Here is a 26,031-nt window from a genome sequence, read left to right as displayed (position 1 = left end):
TGATATGTTCGTCAAAAGAGAGATCAGGGTCCAGAGTAACGCCGAGGTCCTTCACAGTTTTATTTGAGACGACTTTACAACCATCAAGATTAATTGTCAGATTCAACAGAAGATCTCTTTGTTTCTTGGGACCTAGAACAAGCATCTCTGTTTGTCCGAGTTTAAAAGTAGAACGTTTTCAGCCATCCACTTCCTTATGTCTGAAACACAGGCTTCTAGCGAGGGCAATTTTGGGGCTTCACCATGTTTCATTGAAATGTACAGCTGTGTATCATCCGCATAGCAGTGAAAGTTAACATTATGTTTTCGAATGACATCCCCAATAGATAAAATATATAGTGAAAACAATAGTGGTCCTAAAACGGAACCTTGAGGAACACCAAAATGTACAGTTGATTTGTCAGAGGACAAACCATTCACAGAGACAAACTGATATCTTTCCGACAGATAAGATCTAAACCAGGCCAGAGCTTGTCCATGTAGACCAATTTGGGTTTCCAATCTCCAAAAGAATGTGGTGATCGATGGTATGAAAGGCAGCACTAAGGTCTAGGAGCACGAGAACAGATGCAGAGCCTCGGTCTGACGCCATTAAAAGGTCATAGATTATAGATTATGCATGTATGAACTACACATTGACACATCCAGCCCAAAGTGGGAGGTTTAAAAAATATTTACTAGTCGCCAAAGTACCGGAGCATGTCTTTAATTTATGATTTTTATGTAAAGAAAAATGCTACAGAACCAGGGTTCTCATTATACTGATTATATGTCAGGTACACTACATGATCAAAAGTATGTGGACACGTGCTATAACAGCAGCCTTCTTCTGGGAAGGCTTTCCACTAGATGTTGGAACATTGCTGCGGGGACTTGCTTCCATTCAGCCACAAGTGCACTAGTGAGGTTGGGCACTGATTTTGAGTGACTAGGCCTGGCTCGCAGTCGGCGTTCCAATTTACCCCGAAGGTGTTCGATGGGGTTAAGGTCAGGGCTCTGTGCAGGCCAGTCAAGTTATTCCACACCGATCTCGACAAACTATTTCTGCATGGACCTCACTTTGGGCACAGGGGCATTGTCATGCTGAAACAGGAAAGGGCCTTCCCAAAACTGTTGCCACAAAGTTGGAAGTACAGAATTGTCTATGCTCTAGCGTTAAGATTTCCCTTCACTGGAACTAAGGGGCCTAGCCTGAACCATGAAAAACAGCCCCATACCATTATTCCTCCTCCACCAAACTTTACAGTTGGCACTATGCATTGGGGAAGGTAGCGTTCTCCTGACATCCGCCAAACCCAGATTTGTATGTTGGACTGCCAAATGGTGAAGCGTGATTCATCACCCCAGAGAACGCATTTCTACTGCTCCAGAGTCCAATGGCGGCGAGCTTTAAACTACTCCAGCCGGCGCTTGGCATTGCGCATGGTGATCTTAGGCTTGTGTAGGGATGCTCTGCCATGGAAACCCATTTCATGAAGCTCCCGACGAACAGTTATTGTGCTGACGTTGCTTCCAGAGGCAGTTTGAAACTTGGTAGTGAATATAGCAACCGAGGACAGACGATTTCTACGCACTTCAGCACTCGGTGGTCCCGTTCTGTGAGCTTGTGTGGCCTACCACTTTGCGGCTGAGCCGTTGTTGCTCCTAGACGTTTCCACTTCATAATAACAGCACTTACAGTTGACCAGCGCAGCTCTAGCAGGGCAGAAATTTGACGAACTGACTTGTTGGAAAGGTGGCATCCTACAGTGGGCTTCAAAATTACTGGCACCCCTGACTGGAAAAGCACAAACAATGCTTAAACAAATATAAACAATATAATTATAGAGATAAACTCAAAATACCAACATGTGAGAAATACTGTACTTTATTAATGTTTCAATGGAACCAACCAAAATAATTGATTGATTTAATTAAAAATCAATGTCCTCCAAGATTATTGTAAATAACATTACCAAAATTAAACCACAAATTAAATTCCACTTATTTAAGTTGATCTAAGTCTTAAGGAACTATATTGAGCCATTACATCACTTCCTGTTTCACTAGGGTATAAAAATGAGGTAACACACATGCAATATCCCACTGTCATCCAACACCATGAAGAAAACAAAAGAACTAGCAGTTCAAAAGAGACAGATGGTCATAGACCTTCATAAATCTGGTAATGGCTACAAGAAGATCCAAAAACGATTGAATATACCACTGAGCACTGTCAGGGCAATTATTAGAAAATTCAAAAGATATGGAACAGTTGAAAACCTCACAGGTAGAGGACGAAAATCAATTTTTCCCCCCAGGATAGGGAGGAGGATGGTGAGAGAAGCAACAAAATCCCCAAGAATCACTGTTAAAAAATTGCAGGCCTTGGTGGCGTCTTGGGGTCACCAGGTTTCAAAAAACACCATCAGACGCCACCTTCCACAACCACAGGCCCTTTGGAAGGGTTGCCAGAAGAAAGCCCTTTCTGACCCCAAGACACACACGCAAGCGCTTGAGGTTGCCAAACGTCATTTAAATTATGACTGAAAGAAGGTGGTCTGGTCAGATGAGACCAAATTTGAACGTTTTGGCATGTTTTGGCATCGGCAGGTTTGGCGTCGAAACAGAGATGCATACAAGGAGAGTCACCTCATACCCACGGTTAAATATTGAGGGGGGTCAGTGATGTTTTGGGGCTGTTTTAATTCCAGAGGTCCAGGGGCACTGGTTAAGATTGATGGCATAATGAATTCTACCAAGTATCAGGCAATTTTGGCTGACAATCTGGTTGCCTCTGCCAGAAGGCTGGGACTTGGCCGTAGGTGGACATTCCAACAAGACAATGACCCAAAACATACCTCAAGATCCACACAGAAATGGTTCTGTGACAACAAAATCAATGTTCTGCCATGGCCATCTCAGTCGCCGGACCTCAATCCAATCAAAAACCTGTGAGTTGAGTGGAAGAGGGCAGTTGATAAGCGCAAACCCAAGAATGTGAAGGATCTTGAAAGGATCTGCATAGAGGAATGGTTCAAAATCCCTCCAAATGTGTTCCTTAACCTTGTCAAACATTACAGGAAAAGACTCCATGCTGTTATCCTTGCCAGAGGTGGTTGCACTAAGTACTAAATGAGGAGTGACAATAATGATGAAACCTTGATTTTGGTAAAATGTATTTTGTATTAAATAATTGTATGATTTTGGTTGGTTACATTGAAACATTAATAAAGTACAGTATTTCTCACATGTTGGTATTTTGAGTTGATCTCTATAATTATATTGTTTATATTTTTTTAAGTATTGTTTGTGCATTGTAAGTCAGGGGTGCCAGTAATTTTGGAGCCCACTGTATGACGGTGTCACGTTCAAAGTCACTGAGCTCTTCAGTAAGGCCATTCTACTGTCGATGTTTGTCTATGGAGATTGCATGGCTGTTTGCTCGATTTTATAACCCCTGTTAGCAACGGGTGTGTCTGAAATAGCTGAATACACTAATTTAAAGGGGTGTCCGCATACTTTTGTATATATAGAGTATGTAGATGAGTATGCTTAAAGTGAATAAAAAGTGTTATATAATTGCTGTTCCTATGACGTTTAGGAGATCCTACAGCCAAAGGGATCCCTCTCCAACAGATACATGTTTCCTCTGCTAGTGTAAGCAGCAGGAGAGGATGACAGTCCAAACACACGGCAATAAGAGGAATCCCTGGGGAACTTCCAGAGTTGTTAAGGCCATTAATATTTCAAGGGCCCTTTGTTTCCCCTCAGGGTGATCTTTTACAAGCAGCCAATTAGTAGCTGAGGATTCACATGGGCCGGGGCTTTTCTTAATCATTGACCGTCAATTAGTGCCTATGTGCCTTTGTACAGCTGTGCATGGACGAATCGTGAGACCCACTTGTTTGTCCAGTTCCAAACTGTGGAGATATCCCTTATGGCTTGTATTACTGGTTGCTTGGAAAACACCAGAAAAACTGTTCTTGGGCATTCAAATGAGTCAACACCCTGTCCTAATTTTCCACAAAGTAACTTGTCTTGATTTGATAATCATATCACCACCTGACTTGTGTTATGATTATTTTTAAATGTAGAATATCAGTGGTTAACAGCAGCAGTTAGCACAGTCCTGGGATTTCTTTATTTCTCAAGGTAAATTAATTAACAGCGTATCGCTTTATGGAAACGCTGGATGCAGCTGAGTGCTTCGCTTACTCTGCAGGCAGCGCAGAGATTTGGGCTCCCTTGACAGCTCAAAACACACCCTCTGTGGAGGAACTCACAGAATCAACACCGCCAGATCCTCAAGCACACACATTCAGACAGTTGCTTTGTAAATAATTCCTTTTATATTTTTTCATTTTAAAAATCAACAAAGGTTAACTAACTTGAAGTATATAAAATTGAGAGACACAAAGGCCTTATAGTTTGTGTTGGGTTGTGTGTATTTTCTCATGGTCTTGAAGAGAACGAGGGATTGCGGAAAGTGAGAAGGGAGCGAAGAAGAAGAAAGTGGGTCAGGTTGAGAGGTGGGCAGAGTGGTGACCTGTGATAACATTAAAGGCCTCCCTTTTCTGACCAGCAATTAGAGCCTTCCAAATTATGATCTATACTGGCAGAGTGTGCTCAGCTACGCAATGGAGATGGATGGAGAGGGCGCAGGACACTGCAGATTGATTATTGATTGGGAGGACAGTGATGGATCGGGACTTGGAGAGGACCCTGAGAGTACAGAGAGTGGGGGTGGATTTAAAGGAATTTATGTTTTTGGAGTGTGGCTTGCGGGATTGGGGATGAGAGGGTGTGGGAGGAGTATTGATCAACTGCCCATTGCAACCTTGAGAGGAAGCTTTTCACTATTAGTTCACACATTTCTGAGTTGCCAAGTTTTAATATATAGGAGAAAGCAAAATATTGTTCATAATATGTAAGATAATGTAAAAGTTGTAATATTTGTATTATCCAAAGAAACTTAATTGAAACAAAAATGATAAATGTCCTCATTCTGGAATATCAATTCTGTGATTTAACAATGGAAGGTATGTTCCAATCCCAGAAGCCATTTTGTTAATCAAGATCATCTGAGCATAGCACTCCATTAATGAAATGGAACAAATGTGAACTGTAGATGATGCACTATAGAATATGTAGGCTCTGTTATAGGAGGTGACTACAGGAAGGATTGCTCATGAAGTCATCAGTCTTTGTATCCAGTCTCTGCACGATTCAGATCTGAGAGATTGTTTTCCAAACAGTAGAGAACTATAAATCACACACCTAGATGCCTGAGCCTTTAATCAGTATGGACAGCTCTGTACTTGTGCCTGAGTGTGTGCATAAATGTGTGTACCAGTGAAGGCTACTGGGAGGAGCTATAGGAGGACGGGCTCATTGTAATGCCTGGAATGGAACTAATGGAATGGTATCGAACATATGGAAACCATATTTGACTCTATTCCAGTCATTCTATTCCAACCATTCGAATGAGCCCGTCCTATAGCTCCTCCCACAGCCTCCACTGGTGTGTGCGTGTATGTGTCTCTCGCTCTCTCTAGCCTTGTTTATACCTGGTGCAAACATGCGTCCTTTGTCCTGATCTTATCCACATTCTGAATGTGCCCACATTGTAGCTGTTGCATCTACTCGGCGCCATCTTGTATGTCCACCGTTGTTCCTGTACCCAAGAAAGCAAAGGTAACTGAACTAAATGACTAGCACTCACTTTGTCATCATAAAATATTTTGAGAGGCAGCCTCATCTTTAATCTTACCCGACACCCCAAACCCCTAAAATTTGCTTACCGCCCCAACAGATCCACGGATGACGCAATCACCATCGAAATGCCCTATCTCATCTGGACAAGAGGAATACCAAAAGTGCATTCGGAAAGTATTCAGACCCCTTGACTTTTTCCACATTTTGTTAAGTTACAGCCTTTTTTTTATGGATTAAATAAAAAAATGTCATCAATCTACACACAATACCACATAATGACAAAGTGGAAACAGACTTTTTAGAATTTTTAGCAAATTTATTACAAATGCAAAAGAGAAAGTATTCAGACCCTTTGCTATGAGACTTGAAAATTGAGCACAGGTACATCCTGTTCCCATTGATCATCCTTGAGATGTCTACAACTTTATTGGTAAATTCAATTGATTGGACATGATTTGGAAAGGCACACACCAGTCTATATAAGGTCCCACAGGTAACAGTGCATGTCAGAGCAAAAACCAAGCCATGAGGTCAAAGGAATTGTTCATAGAGCTCTTGTGTTGAGGCACAGATCTGGGGAAGGGTATGAAAAAAATGTCTGCAGCATTGAATGTCCCCAAGAACACAGTGGCCTCCATCACTCTTAAATGGAAGAAGAAGGAACCACCAAGAATCTTCCTAGATCTGGCTGCCCGGCCAAACGGAGGAGAAGGACCTTGGCCAGGGAGGTGACCAAGAACCCAATGGCCACTCTGACAGAGCTCCAGAGTTCCTCTGTGAAGATGGGAGAACCTTTCAGAAGGACAACCATCTCTGGAGCACTCAACCAATCAGGCCTTTATGGTAGAGTGGCCAGACGGAAGCCACTCCTCTGTAAAAGGCACGTGACAGCCCGCTTGGAGTTTGCCAAAAAGCACCAAAACGATTCTCAGACCATGAGAAACAAGATTTTCAGGACTGATGAAACCAAGATTGAACTCATCGGCTTGAATGCCAAGTGTCACGTCTGGAGGAAACCTGGCACCGTCCCTATGGTGAAGCATGATGGTGGCAGCATCATACTGTGGGGAGGTTTTTCAGTGGCAGGGACTGGGACACTAGTCAGGATCGAGGGAAAGATGAACAGAGCAAAAGTACAGAGAGATCCTTGATAAAAACCTGCTCCAGAGCGCTCAGGACCTCAGACTGGAGGGAAGGTTCACCTTCCAACAGGACAATGACCCTAAGCACACATCCAAGACAACGCAGGAGTGGCTTAGGGACAAGTCTCTGAATGTCCTTGAGTGGCCCAGCCAGTGCCCGGACTTGAACCCGAAAGAACATCTCTGGAGAGACCTGAAAATAGCTGTGCAGCAGCGATCCCCATCCAACCTGACAGAGCTTGAGACGATCTGCAGAGAAGAATGGGAAAAACTCCCCAAATACAGTGCCAAGCTTGTAGCGTCATACCCAAGAAGACTCTAGGCTGTAATCTCTGCCAAAAGTGCTTCAACAAAGTATTGAATAAAGGGTCTGAATACTTATGTAAATGTGCTATTTCCATTTTTTTTTGGCAAAAATGTCAAAAACCTGTTTTTGCTTTGTCATTATGGGGTATTGTGTGTAGATTGATGAAGAAAACAAACAATTGAATCCATTTGAGAATAAGGCTGTAACGTAACAAAATGTGGAGAAAGTCAAGGGGTCTGAATATTTTTGAATACACTGTATGTCAGAATGCTGATCATCGACTACAGCTCAGCTTTCAGCTTCCTGTACTCCCTGTTCACCCATGACTGTGTGGCCACGCACGTCTCCAACTCAATCATCAAGACGACACAACAGTGGTAGGCTTGATTACTAATCACCAGTAATTCATTTCTGTCTGTGAGCAGCACCTTCATGCAGTACAAATACTCTTACTTACATCTGCTGTGAGAATTTGCAAACCATTTGCCTCTTCACACACCAGGATGCCAAGGTCAGCGCATCTGAATGTAAGTGACAGTATTTGTACTGCATTAAGGTGCTGCTCACGGACGGAAATTAATTATTTGGAAATGGGCAGTAAATTAATGGACCAAATATTTACCCAACTTCTATTGGCTCAGTGTTCTGGGCAAACACATTCACTAGTCGTACCTCTGTTCTGGTCCATTCTTATGCCTACTTTCTCCATTGTTAAATTTGCATTATTAATTTGTGTATCACAGAACAGTGTACTGCCAACATTCGGTTTGTTGTTTTTATGAAATCGTTTTCTTTAAATTGTTTTTAATCATAGCTAAAGTTTGTATTGCTACTGATTCCGCGACGTGATCAGCCTTTACGGCTGGGACCACAAGTTTGTGTCCTGGATTCCTGTTAAGTAGCAGTTAGTTGCTAGCCATCATGAAAATGGAGCAGGCTAACGCTAGCAGCTAGCAGTTTTAACGACAGCTAGGCACAAATGCTTCAGGTGTGGGATGATTTCAATGATCTTAGAGCTAACACAGATGCCAAACAGCTCTCTGTCCGTATACTCTTGGATTTAAGTGCTGCATTCGACATTGTTGACCATGATGTCCTTCTGGACAGACTAGAGAGGTGGGTTGGCCTCTTCGGTCCAGTTCTAAATTGGTTTGGGACCCATTTAACAGGTCGAGAGTTTTTTTAATCACCTTTGGTGAACATAACTCAGAGAAAATACGTGTCACTTGGCATTCCACAGCGTCTGATTTTGGGTTCGGTACTGTTTATATATGTTACACCTTGGCAGCGTTATCAGAAAGCACAGCATTCATTTTCACTGCTACGCAGACGATACACAACTTTGCATTTCTGTGTCACCAGAGGATGTTAGCTTCATGGATCAATTATTAGAATGTATTAGTGATTGAAATACTTGGATGGTTCACAACTTCCTCCAGCTAAATCAAGACAAGGCCGAGGTACTTATTGCTGGAGCCAAAGTACAGACAGAGAATCTGGCGCACATTTTAATACACAGGCAATAAAGATAAAAAAACAGGTAAAAAACCTAGGTGTTATTTTAGATTCTGAACTCTATTTCGAATCACACATTAGGAACGTGACCAAAATAGCTTTTTACCACCTGAGGAACGTTGCCACGGTGTGAACGTTTCTCTCTCAGGCTGATACAGAGAGACTCATCCATGCTTTAATTACATGCTCTCCTGTCTGGTCTACCCAAGAAACCCATTGGTCAACTGCAAAACATACAGAATGCTGTAGCACGGGTACTGACCAAGACCAGATGGAGGGCACAGTTTTAAGGTCTCTGCACTGGCTGCCTCTGAGTTTTAGAAGTTTTAAAATTTGAAGATTCTTTTATTGGTTTTTAAATCAATCCTCAACTGTGCACCCCAATACATGTCAGACATGCTTTTAAGTTATGTACCCTTGTAAGTCAGTAAGTCCTTCAGGTCCTCTGGTACTGGCCTTTTAAATATCCCAAAGCCTAGGACCAAGAGGCATGGAGAGACAGCCTTTAGGTACTATGCCCCCAGCCTCTGGAATAGCCTGCCAGAGAACCTGAGGGAGGCTGAAACTGTGGACATTTTTAAAAGAGATCTTAAAACACATCTTTTTAGCTTTGCTTTTCCTTAGGGTGCGATTTAATCGTTCAGTTTTTATTGTTATTCTTTTGCTTTTTGTCCTCTTATGTATGTTGTGTAGTAAATATTTCAGTTTTTATTTTCATTGCTTTTATTTGTTTTTCCTGTTAAGCACATTGTGTTGCATTCCATGTCTGAAATGTGCTGATTTGAAATAGAAAAGCACAACTTGCTTGCAAAAAGGCTGATGCATCATGTGTTGACAGTTGGTACAATGATTTAAATGGTTCTCCTGGAACATTGATTTCAGTGTACCTAATGGTCATATCCAAGTTTTGTTGCAGTCTATATATTCATGCCATTTCAGACCTAAATATTGTTTGATATCTACTATTTCAGGGTTCTATTACTTGTAAAAAAAACATACTTTCCTCTTACACTTCTATTTTTGATAACAGAATGTGGTCCATATCTCAGAGTAATTGAGTCTTTGACCACACAGGTCCTGCTTACACTGTGAGCCTCTTTTTGCTGGCCTGGTCAACTTCCCGAAATGCAGCGAGGTGAACAACTGTCCTGGGATAACATACGAAGCTGGGAAATCTGGTATTTTTGTTCTATTTGAAATTATTTTAGTTTTTTACTGTGCGCTGAGTGCCTCCTCCGCTTTAGATTAATCACTTGCAAAAGACTGATGAGGGCTAAATTAATGCCAGTGATGAGGGCTAAATTAATGCCAGTAATGAAGCCATTAGTGTAATTACAAGCGTGGCAATCACCTGTATTTTGACCTATTTTTTTTGCGTGTAGCTGACAGAAAACACCTCAACAACGTGTGGAAGGGGGCTCTTAAAACTCCAACCTTCCATCAGCTGCCCCCTTTCCCTCTCCCGGTGCACCCACACACCCCCACACACACATGCTCCAGCAGCTTCCCTGGCTGAGTGGGAGTTTTGTCTCCAGGCCACAGCAGCTCCCCCCCTCCCCCCCAGTGGTGGCTGCTGAGTGGGTGGAATAGGTATGATGGGTGCTGGATGGTCACTGTGGACCCTGGGGTGGTTATTTAGTCCCTAGGGAGACCTGCTGAGTGTGAAGGGGAGGGGGAGACCAGGGTAAGGAGCTACAGAGTGATGTGGGGCAATCGTGTTCAAATAAGACCACCTCTTAACGAGTTAGCTGGTGTGTGTGATGCGTTGCGCTGCTTATAGTCCTGCCAATTAGCCACTGTTTACAGCTTTAAAAAGCTCCTTTAAGCCACATTAAACATGCACATCTCAAGAAATGGTTGTGTGGCAGAGAGGTTAATGAATTTTCTCTCCACCAAGGCGAAGGAAATTATCAAGTGGATCAGGAAGAGATGGCCGCTTCTGAGTGTCAACAAACACTGTGTAAATCCTCTGTCCACTACACACATCGACCTGCCTCTTCCTAACACATGCACACACACACACACACACACACACACACACACACACACACACACACACACACACACACACACACACACACACACACACACACACACACACACACACACACACACACACACACACACACACACACACACACACACACACACACACACACACACGTACATACTCACACACTTATGCTTACGCACACACCAATAACTAGTCTATATGAAATCCCAATTTGGGGTGTGTGGATTCTCCCTGACTCGTACAAACTAATGAGGGAGAGGGGAAATTGTGCAAATTAAGAAATGGAAAAAGAGGGGACAAGAAAGACCTGTGCAGAATTGGGAATGAAAGAAGTGTGAAATATCTTGAAGCTTCCTGGTTTAACAAAGAGCATGTAGGACTGCTGCATGTTTACATGCGTGCAATGGGGCTTCTTCAATCCAAAGTCCACGAATAAAGTATATAACCCATGTAAAACCAAAATGTGTTTTTCTGCTTTCATTTCAGAGCTATATAAATGTGACTGATGTATGGTTGGGTTTGGGGGGGTAAAAAGTCAGCCTGGTCTCAGAGAAAAATGTATTATATTTCACAAAAATCTGTGCCACTCTATTTATTATTATATGTTCCTTTACATGAGGTTGCATTACATTGACTACATGTAACATAGTAAATGTAAATCTGAGACACTCAAATTGGTATGATATATTATGTTTGTTATGGACAGTAGATTACTTAAGGCAAAAACAAAAGTAGGCGGATGGGCCGATGGGTGGGCATTTAACGTGAACGTCTAGCAACCTAAAGGTTGCCTGTTCAAATCTCATGACAAACATTTTAGCTAATTAGCTACTTTGCAACTACTTACTACATTTGAGCTACTCTGCAACTAGCATGTTAGCTAACACTTCCCCTTACCCAAACCTTAACCCTTTAACCTAACTCCTAACTCTAACCTTAACCATAACCTTAATCCCTAACCTAAAGTAGAATATCATACTAAAACACTCGATTGCAGCATATCACACTAAACAGGTAAAATGTGATCAAGACTTAGGCTACTATACGTCCTGCAATTTATATTACATTGTATGACTGCTATTACATTGGTTGGCCAATGTAATGTAACCTAAAGTAAAGTAACATATCATACTAAATGTGGCACAGAGTTTTGTAAAATATAATACGTTTTGCTCTGACCAGGTAGGAAAAGTATATCTTATTGGAAAGGTTTGTTCTATACTGCGTGAGATGTTTTATTCACTGACTCCCCCCACTGGTGTGTTCCATTCTGAGAAACGGTTTGGTGTTTACAGAGAGAAAACAAACCTGACCTGAATAAGCCCACTGTAGCTAGTTCTCAAACAGAGAGGCTGGTAGAGAGTAGTGAGAGACAACAAGGGAGAGCAGAGGGGGAGTCAAACGGTTCCTCTGGATCAGAAGTGGCAGCTCCCTTTAAAGTCTTAGCAGAGGTAGGTGGGGGAGGCTGCCTATATGTTCCACTGAGGAGGAACCGATTTTTGGGTAGTAGCTGATGTGTTATTTATGACATTAGGTAGGTATCCTTTGTTGCCATTGGAGATTATGCTTTTTTTTTTAAAGAATGTCTTTCTTTTCAAGAAAACGGGAAGGAAAACAGTCTCACAGATGCTCTTTCTCACACACACTTGCATACTAATATGATTCTTCAGGACATCAATGAAGAATCATTCTGGTTACTCTAAATCTTTGTAGTCATCCTAATATTGTATTTACTGGTGCGTAGTGCTATTTTGTATAACACTTCTATACTGAACTTCTATTGTTTTCTTTGGTGGCTCATCACATAATGCTGTAAATGGCTGTAATGTCACATGCACAAGTACAGTGAAATACCTTTCATGTAAGCTCTAACCCCAACAATGCAGTAATCAATAGCAATCTAACGTTAAAATAACAAGGTAGAAAAAATACATTACGAGATATAAAAATAAGAAATAAAAAGCACACAATAAAGTAAGTAAGCATATGCTATAGACAGGGTCGGTTCCATCTAAGGCTCTGCATCTCAGTGCTAGAGGCGTCACTACAGACCCTGGTTCAGCGGTCTAAGGCTCTGCATCTCAGTGCTACAGGCGTCACTACAGACACCCTGGTTCAGCGGTCTAAGGCACTGCATCTCAGTGCTAGAGGCGTCACTACAGACACCATGGTTCAGCGGTATAGGACACTGCATCTCAGTGCTAGAGGCGTCACTACAGACACCATGGTTCAGCGGTCTAAGGCTCTGCATCTCAGTGCTAGAGGCGTCACTACAGACCCTGGTTCAGCGGTCTAAGGCTCTGCATCTCAGTGCTAGAGGCGTCACTACAGACACCATGGTTCAGCGGTCTAAGGCTCTGCATCTCAGTGCTAGAGGCGTCACTACAGACCCTGGTTCAGCGGTCTAAGGCTCTGCATCTCAGTGCTAGAGGCGTCACTACAGACACCCTGGTTCAGCGGTCTAAGGCACTGCATCTCAGTGCTAGAGGCGTCACTATAGACACCATGGTTCAGCGGTATAGGACACTGCATCTCAGTGCTAGAGGCGTCACTACAGACACCCTGGTTCAGCGGTCTAGGACACTGCATCTCAGTGCTAGAGGTGTCACTACAGACACCCTGGTTCAGCGGTCTAGGACACTGCATCTCAGTGCTAGAGACGTCACTACAGACACCCTGGTTCAGCGGTCTAGGACACTGCATCTCAGTGCTAGAGGCGTCACTACAGACACCCTGGTTCAGTGGTATAGGACACTGCATCTCAGTGCTAGAGGCGTCACTACAGACACCATGGTTCAGCAGTCTAGGACACTGCATCTCAGTGCTAGAGGCGTCACTACAGACACCCTGGTTCAGTGGTATAGGACACTGCATCTCAGTGCTAGAGACGTCACTACAGACACCCTGGTTCAGCGGTCTAGGACACTGCATCTCAGTGCTAGAGGTGTCACTACAGACACCCTGGTTCAGCGGTCTAGGACACTGCATCTCAGTGCTAGAGGCGTCACTACAGACACCCTGGTTCAGTGGTATAGGACACTGCATCTCAGTGCTAGAGGCGTCACTACAGACACCATGGTTCAGCGGTCTAGGACACTGCATCTCAGTGCTAGAGGTGTCACTACAGACACCCTGGTTCAGCGGTCTAGGACACTGCATCTCAGTGCTAGAGACGTCACTACAGACACCCTGGTTCAACGGTCTAGGACACTGCATCTCAGTGCTAGAGGCGTCACTACAGACACCCTGGTTCAGCGATCTAGGACACTGCATCTCAGTGCTACAGGCGTCACTACAGACACCCTGGTTCAGCGGTCTAAGGCACTGCATCTCAGTGCTAGAGGCGTCACTACAGACACCATGGTTCAGCGGTCTAAGGCTCTGCATCTCAGTGCTAGAGGCATCACTACAGACACCCTGGTTCAGCGGTCTAGGACACTGCATCTCAGTGCTAGAGGCGTCACTACAGACACCCTGGTTCAGTGGTATAGGACACTGCATCTCAGTGCTAGAGGCGTCACTACAGACACCATGGTTCAGCGGTCTAGGACACTGCATCTCAGTGCTAGAGGTGTCACTACAGACACCCTGGTTCATCGGTCTAGGACACTGCATCTCAGTGCTAGAGACGTCACTACAGACACCCTGGTTCAGCGGTCTAGGACACTGCATCTCAGTGCTAGAGGCGTCACTACAGACACCCTGGTTCAGTGGTATAGGACACTGCATCTCAGTGCTAGAGGCGTCACTACAGACACCCTGGTTCAACGGTCTAGGACACTGCATCTCAGTGCTAGAGGCGTCACTACAGACACCCTGGTTCAGCGGTCTAGGACACTGCATCTCAGTGCTAGAGACGTCACTACAGACACCATGGTTCAGCGGTCTAAGGCTCTGCATCTTAGTGCTAGAGGCGTCACTACAGACACCCTGGTTCAGCGATCTAGGACACTGCATCTCAGTGCTAGAGGCGTCACTACAGACACCCTGGTTCAGCGGTCTAAGGCACTGCATCTCAGTGCTAGAGGCGTCACTACAGACACCATGGTTCAGCGGTCTAGGACACTGCATCTCAGTGCTAGAGGTGTCACTACAGACACCCTGGTTCAGCGGTCTAGGACACTGCATCTCAGTGCTAGAGACGTCACTACAGACACCCTGGTTCAACGGTCTAGGACACTGCATCTCAGCGCTAGAGGCGTCACTACAGACACCCTGGTTCAGCGGTCTAGGACACTGCATCTCAGTGCTAGAGGCGTCACTACAGACACCCTGGTTCAGTGGTATAGGACACTGCATCTCAGTGCTAGAGGCGTCACTACAGACACCATGGTTCAGCGGTCTAGGACACTGCATCTCAGTGCTAGAGGTGTCACTACAGACACCCTGGTTCATCGGTCTAGGACACTGCATCTCAGTGCTAGAGACGTCACTACAGACACCCTGGTTCAACGGTCTAAGGCTCTGCATCTCAGTGCTAGAGACGTCACTACAGACACCATGGTTCAGCGGTCTAAGGCTCTGCATCTCAGTGCTAGAGGCGTCACTACAGACACCCTGGTTCAGCGATCTAGGACACTGCATCTCAGTGCTACAGGCGTCACTACAGACACCCTGGTTCAGCGGTCTAAGGCACTGCATCTCAGTGCTAGAGGCGTCACTACAGACACCATGGTTCAGCGGTCTAAGGCTCTGCATCTCAGTGCTAGAGGCGTCACTACAGACACCCTGGTTCCATTCCAGGCTGTATCATAACCGGCTGTAATTGGGAGTCCCATAGGGCGGCGCACAATTGGCCCAGCGTCGTCTGGGTTTGGCCAGTGTAGGTCGTCATTGTAAATAAGAATTTGTTCTTAACTACCTTGCCTAGTTAAATAAAGGTGAATAAAATAGAAGTGTGTATGGTCTTGTGAGTGTGCATAGAGACTGTGCAAAAATAATAATAAAATACAAGGGTCAACTCAGAGAGTCTGTGTAGCTATTTAGCAGGATGGGTTACTACTGAAGTTGTAAGGTCAGAGGACCACAGAGGTTGGGGTGAAAAGGGAGAGCACCAAGCGGAGGGGAAGGTTGCTGCCCATGAATAGGTATTAAGAAATAGTTCAATATGGCATTCGTTATGAGCTTAATGGAAATGGTAGAAAGACAAGAGAGATGGAAAGAAAGGGCTGAAATAATTCTGAATAATGTATCGCTGGCCTCTAATGCCTTCTGTTTAGGACTCGCCTAAATCCCTCAACTTCTCGTAAAACTTCAACAATTTCGCAGTCGAGTAATCTTCAGATTTAATAACCTTAAGCTTCCCTAGCTCCATAAATCTGACGTTCCTACTCCCCCTCCCTTCCTCCTTCCCTTGTTCAGAGCGTCTGTGCATTTTATCTCCATAATAACACAAAGCCTCGTTCACAGCCTCGGTGGGCGAGATAACGGAAATTCCTGCCCATATTTTAATAGCTTCTCTCAGCTATCTCTGGCTCCCAACTCCTCAGGACCGAGCGCACTCACCTTGGAAGCGGTGCCTGGAGAAGATTCCCTGAGAAAGGCGTGACTAGCGTGCGTGAGCACACAGGGAGAATCTTAATGTCATGGCAACTCTCTGTCTGTCTCCTCTCTGTTACCTCTCACTGACCGCTCCCTATTGGTAGTCATTGCCTCAGCAGAGAAAAACACAAATACGGTTGGAAAGGAGAACATATCTGTGGTTCTAAAACACACACTATGGCAAAACTGAAAGAACACCAAGGCTCCATTGACCAGCATACCAAGTGTCGGTATGAACCGATGATAGGCAACTCTGTCTTCAAGATGGATAATGTGAATGTCATATACACTACATTACCAAAAGTATGTGGACACGTGCTTGTCGAACATTTCATTCCAAAACCATGGGCATTAATATGGAGTTGGTCCCCCCTTTGCTGCTATAACTGCCTCCACTCTTCTGGTGAGGCTTTCCAGTAGATGTTGGAACATTGCTGCGGAGACTTCTTTCCATTCAGCCACAAGAGCACTAGTGAGGTCGGGCACTGATGTTGGGTGATTAGGCCTGGCTCGCAGTCGGCATTCCAATTCATCCCAAAGGTGTTCGATGGGGTTGAGGTCAGGGCTCTGTGCAGGCCAGTCAAGTTCTTCCACACCAATCTCGACTAGCCATATCTGTATGGACCTCGCTTTGTGCACGGGGGCATTGTCATGCTGAAACAGGAAAGGGCCTTCCCCAAACCGTTGCCACAAAGTTGGAAGCAAAGAATCGTGTAGTATGTCGTTGTAGGCTCTAGCGTTAAGATTTCCCTTCACTGGAACTAAGGGGCCTCATTCAATCCATGAAAAACAGCCCCAGACCATTATTCCTCCCCCACCAAACTTTACAGTTGGCACTATGCATTGGGGCAGGTAGCATCTCCTGGCATCCGCTAAACCCAGATTTGTCCATCGAACTGCCAGATGAAGCATGATTCATCACTCCAGGGAATGTGTTTCCACTGCTCCAGAGTCCAATGGAAGCGAGCTTTACACTACTCCAGCCAACACTTGACATTGCGCATGGTGATTTTAGGCTTGTGTGCAGCTGCTCAGCCATGGAAATGAATTTCACGAAGCTCCCGACGAACAGTTATTGTGCTGATGTTGCTTCCAGAGGCAGTTTGGAACTCGGTAGTGAGTGTTGCAACCGAGGCCAGACAATTTTTATGCGCTATGCGCTTCAAGACTCAGCGGTCCGTTCTGTGAGCTTGTGTGGCCTACCACTTCACTGCTGAGCCGTGGCAACGTGGCAACCTATGACTGTGCCACGTTGAAAATCACTGAGCTCTTCAGTAAGGCCATTCTACTGCCAATGTTTTTCAATGAAGATTGCATGGCTGTGTGCTCGATTTTACACACCTGTCATGACCGGGTGTGGCTGACATAGCCAAATCCACTAATTTGAAGGGCTGTCCACACACTTTTGTATATAGTGTACAAAGAATGATTATTAAGATTACAAAAGCCCCTGAACCCGATGAGTAGCCTTGAACAATGTGACTTTATGAGTGGGAATTTAGAAGGGATGTTCTCACAGTGCAACCAGGGCATGTAGAATTAATCATACAACTGAGTCTGACCTCAGACTGTGAACTCCTGCTCTGCTAAATAATACCTCTAAATAATAATACATTATCTGGCACCTATTGTAACGAACGTCGTCGGGAGAAGGAGAGGAGGACCAAGGTGCAGCGTGGTAAGTGTTCATATTTTTAATCAAATAAACTGAACCCTGAACAAAACAACAAAAACGACAAATGAACAGTCCTGTAAGGTGACGAAAAACACTAAACAGAAAATAATCACCCACAACTCAAAGTGGGAAAACAGGCTACCTAAGTATGGTTCTCAATCAGAGACAACGATAGACAGCTGCCTCTGATTGAGAACCACACACGGCCAAACAAAAAGAAATAGACAACATAGACATACAAACATAGAATGCCCACCCACATCACACCCTGACCAAACAAAAAATAGAAACATACAAAGCAATCTATGGTCAGGGCGTGACACCTATCCTTATTATTTATGCACCTAACCTATCCTACTGGTGCATAAATAATATTTTCAGCATTTGCCATATTCTTTATATTCGTACTGATGTTGTTTGGTCATAGTTGTGCATGCTTGAGGCGGTCCAATGAACCTGGTAAATACTGTATACATGGCTTCATTTTATCGCTTTACCAACCCAACTAGGGCAGCTCCCCGATGACGCTGCATTTCATTGTCTCAAATCTCAATATCATTTCTTGGTCTACGTCCTCCAGAAATTAGCTCAACATGTAAATAAACATGTTCTGATGCCTTTTAATTCATCTGAGTCAATGCTGAGGTATTTATGAACACCTGCTGCCATCAATTCCTGACGGATATATAGATTCAGCTGTGTAAAAAAAGGAAAGTACAATTCCATCATACCAGGAAGGAGGCTGCAGAGGCCTGATAGGATGTGTGCCAGCTGGGCAGAGCACGGTGCTACACACACCACGGGGCTATACATCATGGTGTTACTAACAATATACATCACGGTGTTACTAACTATATACATCATGGTGTTACTAACAATATACATCACGGTGTTACTAACTATATACATCATGGTGTTACTAACAATATACATCATGGTGTTACTAACTATATACATCATGGTGTTACTAACTATATACATCATGGTGTTACTAACTTATTACATCATGGTGTTACTAACTTATTACATCATGGTGTTACTAACAATATACATCACGGTGTTACTAACTATATACATCATGGTGTTACTAACTATATACATCATGGTGTTACTAACTATATACATCATGGTGTTACTAACTATATACATCATGGTGTTACTAACTATTTTTATTTTTATTTTTTTATTTCACCTTTATTTAACCAGGTAGGCTAGTTGAGAACAAGTTCTCATTTGCAACTGCGGCCTGGCCAAGATAAAGCATAGCAGTGTGAACAGACAACAACACAGAGTTACACATGGAGTAAACAATAAACAAGTCAATAACATGGTAGAAAAAAAGAGAATCTATATACAATGTGTGCAAAAGGCATGAGGAGGTAGGCAATAAATCGAATAATTACAATTTAGCAGATTAACACTGGAGTGATAAATCATCAGATGATCATGTGCAAGTAGAGATACTGGTGTGCAAAAGAGCAGAAAAGTAAATAAATAAAAGCAGTATGGGGGGTGAGGTAGGTAAATTGGGTGGGCTATGTACCGATGGACTATGTACAGCTGCAGCGATCGGTTAGCTGCTCGGATAGCAGATGTTTAAAGTTGTTGAGGGAGATAAAAGTCTCCAACTTCAGAGATTTTTGCAATTTGTTCCAGTTGCAGGCAGCAGAGAACTGGAAGGAAAGGCGTCCAAATTAGGTTTTGGCTTTAGGGATGATCAGTGAGATACACCTGCTGGAGCGCGTGGAGCCAGTGGGTCTGACGACGAACATGTAGCGAGGGCCAGCCGACTAGGGCATACAGGTCGCAGTGGTGGGTCGTATAAGGTGCTTTAGTAACAAAACGGATGGCACTGTGATAAACTGCATCCAGTTTGCTGAGTAGAGTATTGGAAGCTATTTTGTAGATGACATCGCCGAAGTCGAGGATCGGTAGGATAGTCAGTTTTACTAGGGTAAGTTTGGCGGCGTGAGTGAAGGAGGCTTTGTTGCGAAATAGAAAGCCGACTCGAGATTTGATTTTGGATTGGAGATGTTTGATATGAGTCTGGAAGGAGAGTTTGCAGTCTAGCCAGACACCTAGGTACTTATAGATGTCCACATATTCTAGGTCGGAACCGTCCAGGGTGGTGATGCTAGTCGGGCGTGCGGGTGCAGGCAGCGAACGGTTGAAAAGCATGCATTTGGTTTTACTAGCGTTTAAGAGCAGTTGGAGGCCACGGAAGGAGTGTTGTATGGCATTGAAGCTCGTTTGGAGGTTAGATAGCACAGTGTCCAAGGAAGGGCCAGAAGTATACAGAATGGTGTCGTCTGCGTAGAGGTGGATCAGGGAATCGCCCGCAGCAAGAGCAACATCATTGATATATACAGAGAAAAGAGTCGGCCCGAGAATTGAACCCTGAGGTACCCCCGTAGAGACTGCCAGAGGACCGGACAGCATGCCCTCCGATTTGACACACTGAACTCTGTCTGCAAAGTAGTTGGTGAACCAGGCAAGGCAGTCATTAGAAAAACCGAGGCTACTGAGTCTGCCGATAAGAATATGGTGATTGACAGAGTCGAAAGCCTTGGCCAGGTCGATGAAGACGGCTGCACAGTACTGTCTTTTATCGATGGCGGTTATGATATCGTTTAGTACCTTGAGCGTGGCTGAGGTGCACCCGTGACCGGCTCGGAAACCGGATTGCACAGCGGAGAAGGTACGGTGGGATTCGAGATGGTCAGTGATCTGTTTGTTGACTTGGCTTTCGAAGACCTTAGATAGGCAGGGCAGGATGGATATAGGTCTGTAACAGTTTGGGTCCAGGGTGTCTCCCCCTTTGAAGAGGGGGATGACCGCGGCAGCTTTCCAATCCTTGGGGATCTCAGATGATACGAAGGAGAGGTTGAACAGGCTGGTAATAGGGGGTGCGACAATGGCGGCGGACAGTTTCAGAAATAGGGGGTCCAGATTGTCAAGCCCAGCTGATTTGTATGGGTCCAGGTTTTGCAGCTCTTTCAGAACATCTGCTATCTGGATTTGGGTAAAGGAGAAGCTGGGGAGGCTTGGGCGAGTAGCAGCGGGGGGGGGGCGGGGCTGTTGGCCAAGGTTGGAGTCTCCAGGAGGAAGGCATGGCCAGCCGTTGAGAAATGCTTGTTGAAGTTTTCGATTATCACGGATTTATCGGTGGTGACCGTGTTACCTAGCCTCAGTGCAGTGGGCAGCTGGGAGGAGGTGCTCTTGTTCTCCATGGACTTTACAGTATCCCAGAACTTTTTGGAGTTAGAGCTACAGGATGCAAATTTCTGCTTGAAAAAGCTGGCCTTTGCTTTTCTGACTGACTGCGTGTATTGGTTCCTGACTTCCCTGAACAGTTGCATATCGCGGGGGCTCTTCGATGCTATTGCAGTTCGCCACAGGATGTTTTTGTGCTGGTCGAGGGCAGTCAGGTCTGGAGTGAACCAAGGGCTATATCTGTTCTTAGTTCTGCATTTTTTGAACGGAGCATGCTTGTCTAATATGGTGAGGAAGTAACTTTTAAAGAATGACCAGGCATCCTCAACTGACGGGATGAGGTCAATATCCTTCCAGGGTACCCGGGCCAGATCGATTAGAAAGGCCTGCTCGCAGAAGTGTTTTAGGGAGCGTTTGACAGTGATGAGGGGTGGTCGTTTGACCGCGGACCCGTAGCGGATACAGGCAATGAGGCAGTGATCGCTGAGATCTTGATTGAAGACAGCAGAGGTGTATTTGGAGGGCAAGTTGGTCAGGATAATGTCTATTAGGGTGCCCATGTTTACGGATTTATGGTTGTACCTGGTGAGTTCCTTGATGATTTGTGTGAGATTGAGGGCATCTAGCTTAGATTGTAGGACTGCCGGGGTGTTAAGCATATCCCAGTTTAGGTCACCTAACAGAACAAACTCTGAAGCTAGATGGGGAGCGATCAATTCACAGATGGTGTCCAGTGCACAGCTGGGAGCTGAGGGGGGTCGGTAGCAGGCGGCAACAGTGAGAGACTTATTTCTGGAGAGATGAATTTTTTAAATTAGAAGTTCGAACTGTTTGGGCATAGACCTGGAAAGTATGACAGAACTTTGCAGGCTATCTCTGCACTAGATTGCAACTCCTCCCCCTTTGGCAGTTCTATCTTGACGGAAAGTGTTATAGTTGGGTATGGAAATCTCAGAATTTTTGGTGGCCTTCCTAAGCCAGGATTCAGACATGGCAAGGACATCAGGGTTGGCAGAGTGTGCTAAAGCGGTGAGTAAGACAAACTTAGGGAGGAGGCTTCTGATGTTGACATGCATGAGGCCAAGGCTTTTTCGATCACAGAAGTCAACAAATGAGGGTGCCTGGGGATATGCAGGGCCTGGGTTTACCTCCACATCACCCGAGGAACAGAGGAGTAGTAGGATGAGGGTGCGGCTAAAGGCTATCAAAACTGGTCGCCTAGAGCGTTGGGGACAAGGAATAAAAGGAGCAGATTTATGGGCGTGGTAGAATAGATTCTGGGCATAATGTGCAGACAGGGGTTTGGTGGGGCACGGGTACAGCGGAGGCAAGCCCAGGCACTGGGTGATGATAAGAGAGGTTGTATCTCTGGACATGCTGGTCTCAATGGGTGAGGTCACCGCATGTGTGGGAGGTGGGACAAAGGAGGTATCAGAGGTACGGAGAGTGGAACTACGGGGTCCATTGCAAACCAAAACAATGATAACTAGCCTGAACAATAGTATACAAGGCATATTGATATTTGAGAGAGACATACAGTAAGGCATAAAGTGATTGCAGGTCTTGATTGGGAGAGCTAGCTAAAACAACAGGTGAGATAACAGCAGCTAGTCAGCTAACACAGCAACAGCAGGTAAAAATGGCGACGACTAGGCAGAGAGGGTCGGATTAACTACACACAGAGCCTGAGTTAAAACACAGAGCCGACAGATAAAACACAAATAAACAGAATGGAGTACCGTGAATTAATGGACAGTCCGGCAGGCATCAGCTATGTAGCCAAGTGATCATAGTGTCCAGGGGGCAGCCGTAGATGGAGCAGGGAAGCCGCCACTACGCTAGCACGCGGCGTTTAAAGTTAGTAGCCCGGGGGGGTGGTCTGCTCAGACGGAGGGGGTCTGCTCAGACGGAGGCCGGTTGAGGGCACAGCGGATGGGGTATTCGTCTGCAGACCAGACGTGGTCGTGTCGACAGAGAATCCAAGCCGGATGGCGATGGCGAAAGAGGTATTGTAGAATTGTGTTTGCTAACTGGTGCTAGCTTCGTGGCAGTGGCGCTAGCTGCAAGCTAGCTGTGAGGATCAGAAGTAGTGGCTCAGGGATTACGGCAGGAATCCGGCGTTGTTGTGGAGAGACAGTCCGATGCTGGTAAATTGGTGAGTAATATCCAGGCTAATAATAGGGCTGGTGTCTGTGCAGAAGTTAAAAGCTGCTAGCAGCGGCTAAAAATGACTAAATAGCTTGTAGCTGATTAGATGGTTAGCTACTGGGGGTTCTTGAATGTGTCCAAAGTTAAAAAATAATAGCGATTCCGTATCACATTGGGTGAGGTAGGTTACCGGAAGGTATAATCGAATTAAAAATCGAAAAGAGATAGAAAACATTTTTAAAATATATACAAGAAATACGAAAAATACAAACGTACACGAGAGGACGAAACAAAACACGTCTACACTGCTACGCCATCTTGGATTTTTTGGACTATATACATCATGATGTTACTAACTATATACATCATGGTGTTACTAACTATATACATCATGTTGTTACTAACTATATACATCATGATGTTACTAACTATATGCATCATGGTGCTACTAACTATATACATCATGGTGTTACTAACTATATACATCATGGTGTTACTAACTATATACATCATGGTGTTACTAACTATATACATCATGATGTTACTAACTATATACATCATGGTGTTACTAACTATATACATCATGGTGTTACTAACTATATACATCATGTTGTTACTAACTATATACATCGTAGTGTTACTAACTATATACATCATGGTGTTACTAACTATATACATCATGGTGCTACTGTAACAGTATAACTTTAGACCGTCCCCTCGCCCCGACACGGGCGCGAACCAGGGACCCTCTGCACACATCAACAACGGTCGCCCACGAAGCATCGTTACCCATCGCTCCACAAAGGCCACGGCCCTTGCAGAGCAAGGTGCAACCCTACTTCTAGGTTTCAGAGCAAGTGACGTAACTGATTGACATGCTACTAGCGCGTACCCGCTAACTAGCTAGCCATTTCACATCCGTTACACTCACCCCCCTTTCAACCTCCTCCTTTTCCGCAGCAACCAGTGATCCGGGTCAACAGCATCAATGTAACAGTATAACTTTAGTACGTCCCCTCGCCCCGACACGGGCGCGAACCAGGGACCCTCTGCACACATCAACAACGGTCGCCCACGAAGCATCGTTACCCATCGCTCCACAAAGGCCACGGCCCTTGCAGAGCAAGGTGCAACCCTACTTCTAGGTTTCAGAGCAAGTGACGTAACTGATTGAAATGCTACTAGCGCGTACCCGCTAACTAGCTAGCCATTTCACATCCGTTACACTGCTAACTATATACATCATGGTGTTTCTAACTATATACATCATGCTGTTACTAACTATATAAATCATGGTGTTACTAACAATATACATAATGGTGCTACTAACTACACACATCATGCTGCTACTAACTACAGGCATTGTGGTGTTACTAACTATATACATCATGGTGTTACTTACTATATACGTCATGGTGTTAATAACTATATACATCATGATGTTACTAACAGTATACATTGTGGTGTTACTAACTATATACATCATGGTGCTACTAACTATATACATCATGGTGTTACTAACTATATACATCATGGTGTTACTAATTATATACATCATGGTGCTACTAACTATATACATTGTGGTGTTAATAACTATATACATCATGGTGCTACTAACTATATACATAATGGTGTTACTAACTATATACATCATGGTGTTACTAACAGTATACATCATGGTGTTACTAACTATATACATCATGGTGCTACTAACTATATACATCATGGTGTTACTAACTATATACATCATGGTGTTACTAACTATATACAGTGTGGTGTTAATAACTATATACATCATGGTGCTACTAACTATATACATAATGGTGTTACTAACTATATACATCATGGTGTTACTAACTATATACATCATGGTGTTACTAACTTCGTATATACATCATGGTGTTACTAACTATATACATCATGGTGTTACTAACTATATACATCATGGTGTTACTAACTATATACATCATGGTGTTACTAACTATATACATCATGCCTTTACTAACTATATACATCATGGTGTTACTAACTATATACATCATGGTGTTACTAACTTCGTATATACATCATGCCTTTACTAACTATATACATCATGGTGTTACTAACTATATACATCATGATGTTACTAACTATATACATCATGGTGTTACTAACTTCGTATATACATCATGGTGTTACTAACTATATACATCATGGTGCTACTAACTATATACATCATGGTGTTACTAACTATATACATCATGGTGTTTACTAACTATATACATCATGGTGTTACTAACTTCGTATATACATCATGGTGCTACTAACTATATACATCATGATGTTACTAAATATATACATCATGGTGTTACTAACTATATGCATCATGATGTTACTAACTATATACATCATGGTGTTACTAACTATATACATCATGGTGCTACTAACTATATACATCATGGTGTTTACTAACTATATACATCATGGTGTTTACTAACTATATACATCATGGTGTTACTAACTATATACATCATGGTGTTACTAACTATATACATCATGGTGTTACTAACTATATACATCATGGTGTTACTAACTATATACATCATGATGTTACTAACTATATACATCATGGTGTTACTAACTATATAAATCGTGGTGTTACTAACTATATACATCATGTTGTTACTAACTATATACATCGTAGTGTTACTAACTATATACATCATGGTGTTACTAACTATATACATCATGATGTTACTAACTATATACATCATGGTGTTACTAACTTCGTATATACATC

The sequence above is a fragment of the Salvelinus namaycush genome, chromosome 10, assembly GCF_016432855.1.
Source record: "Salvelinus namaycush isolate Seneca chromosome 10, SaNama_1.0, whole genome shotgun sequence".
Classification (NCBI taxonomy): domain Eukaryota; kingdom Metazoa; phylum Chordata; class Actinopteri; order Salmoniformes; family Salmonidae; genus Salvelinus; species Salvelinus namaycush.
The sequence above is the reverse complement of the archived record's forward strand: the minus strand, read 5'-3'. Positions refer to the sequence as shown.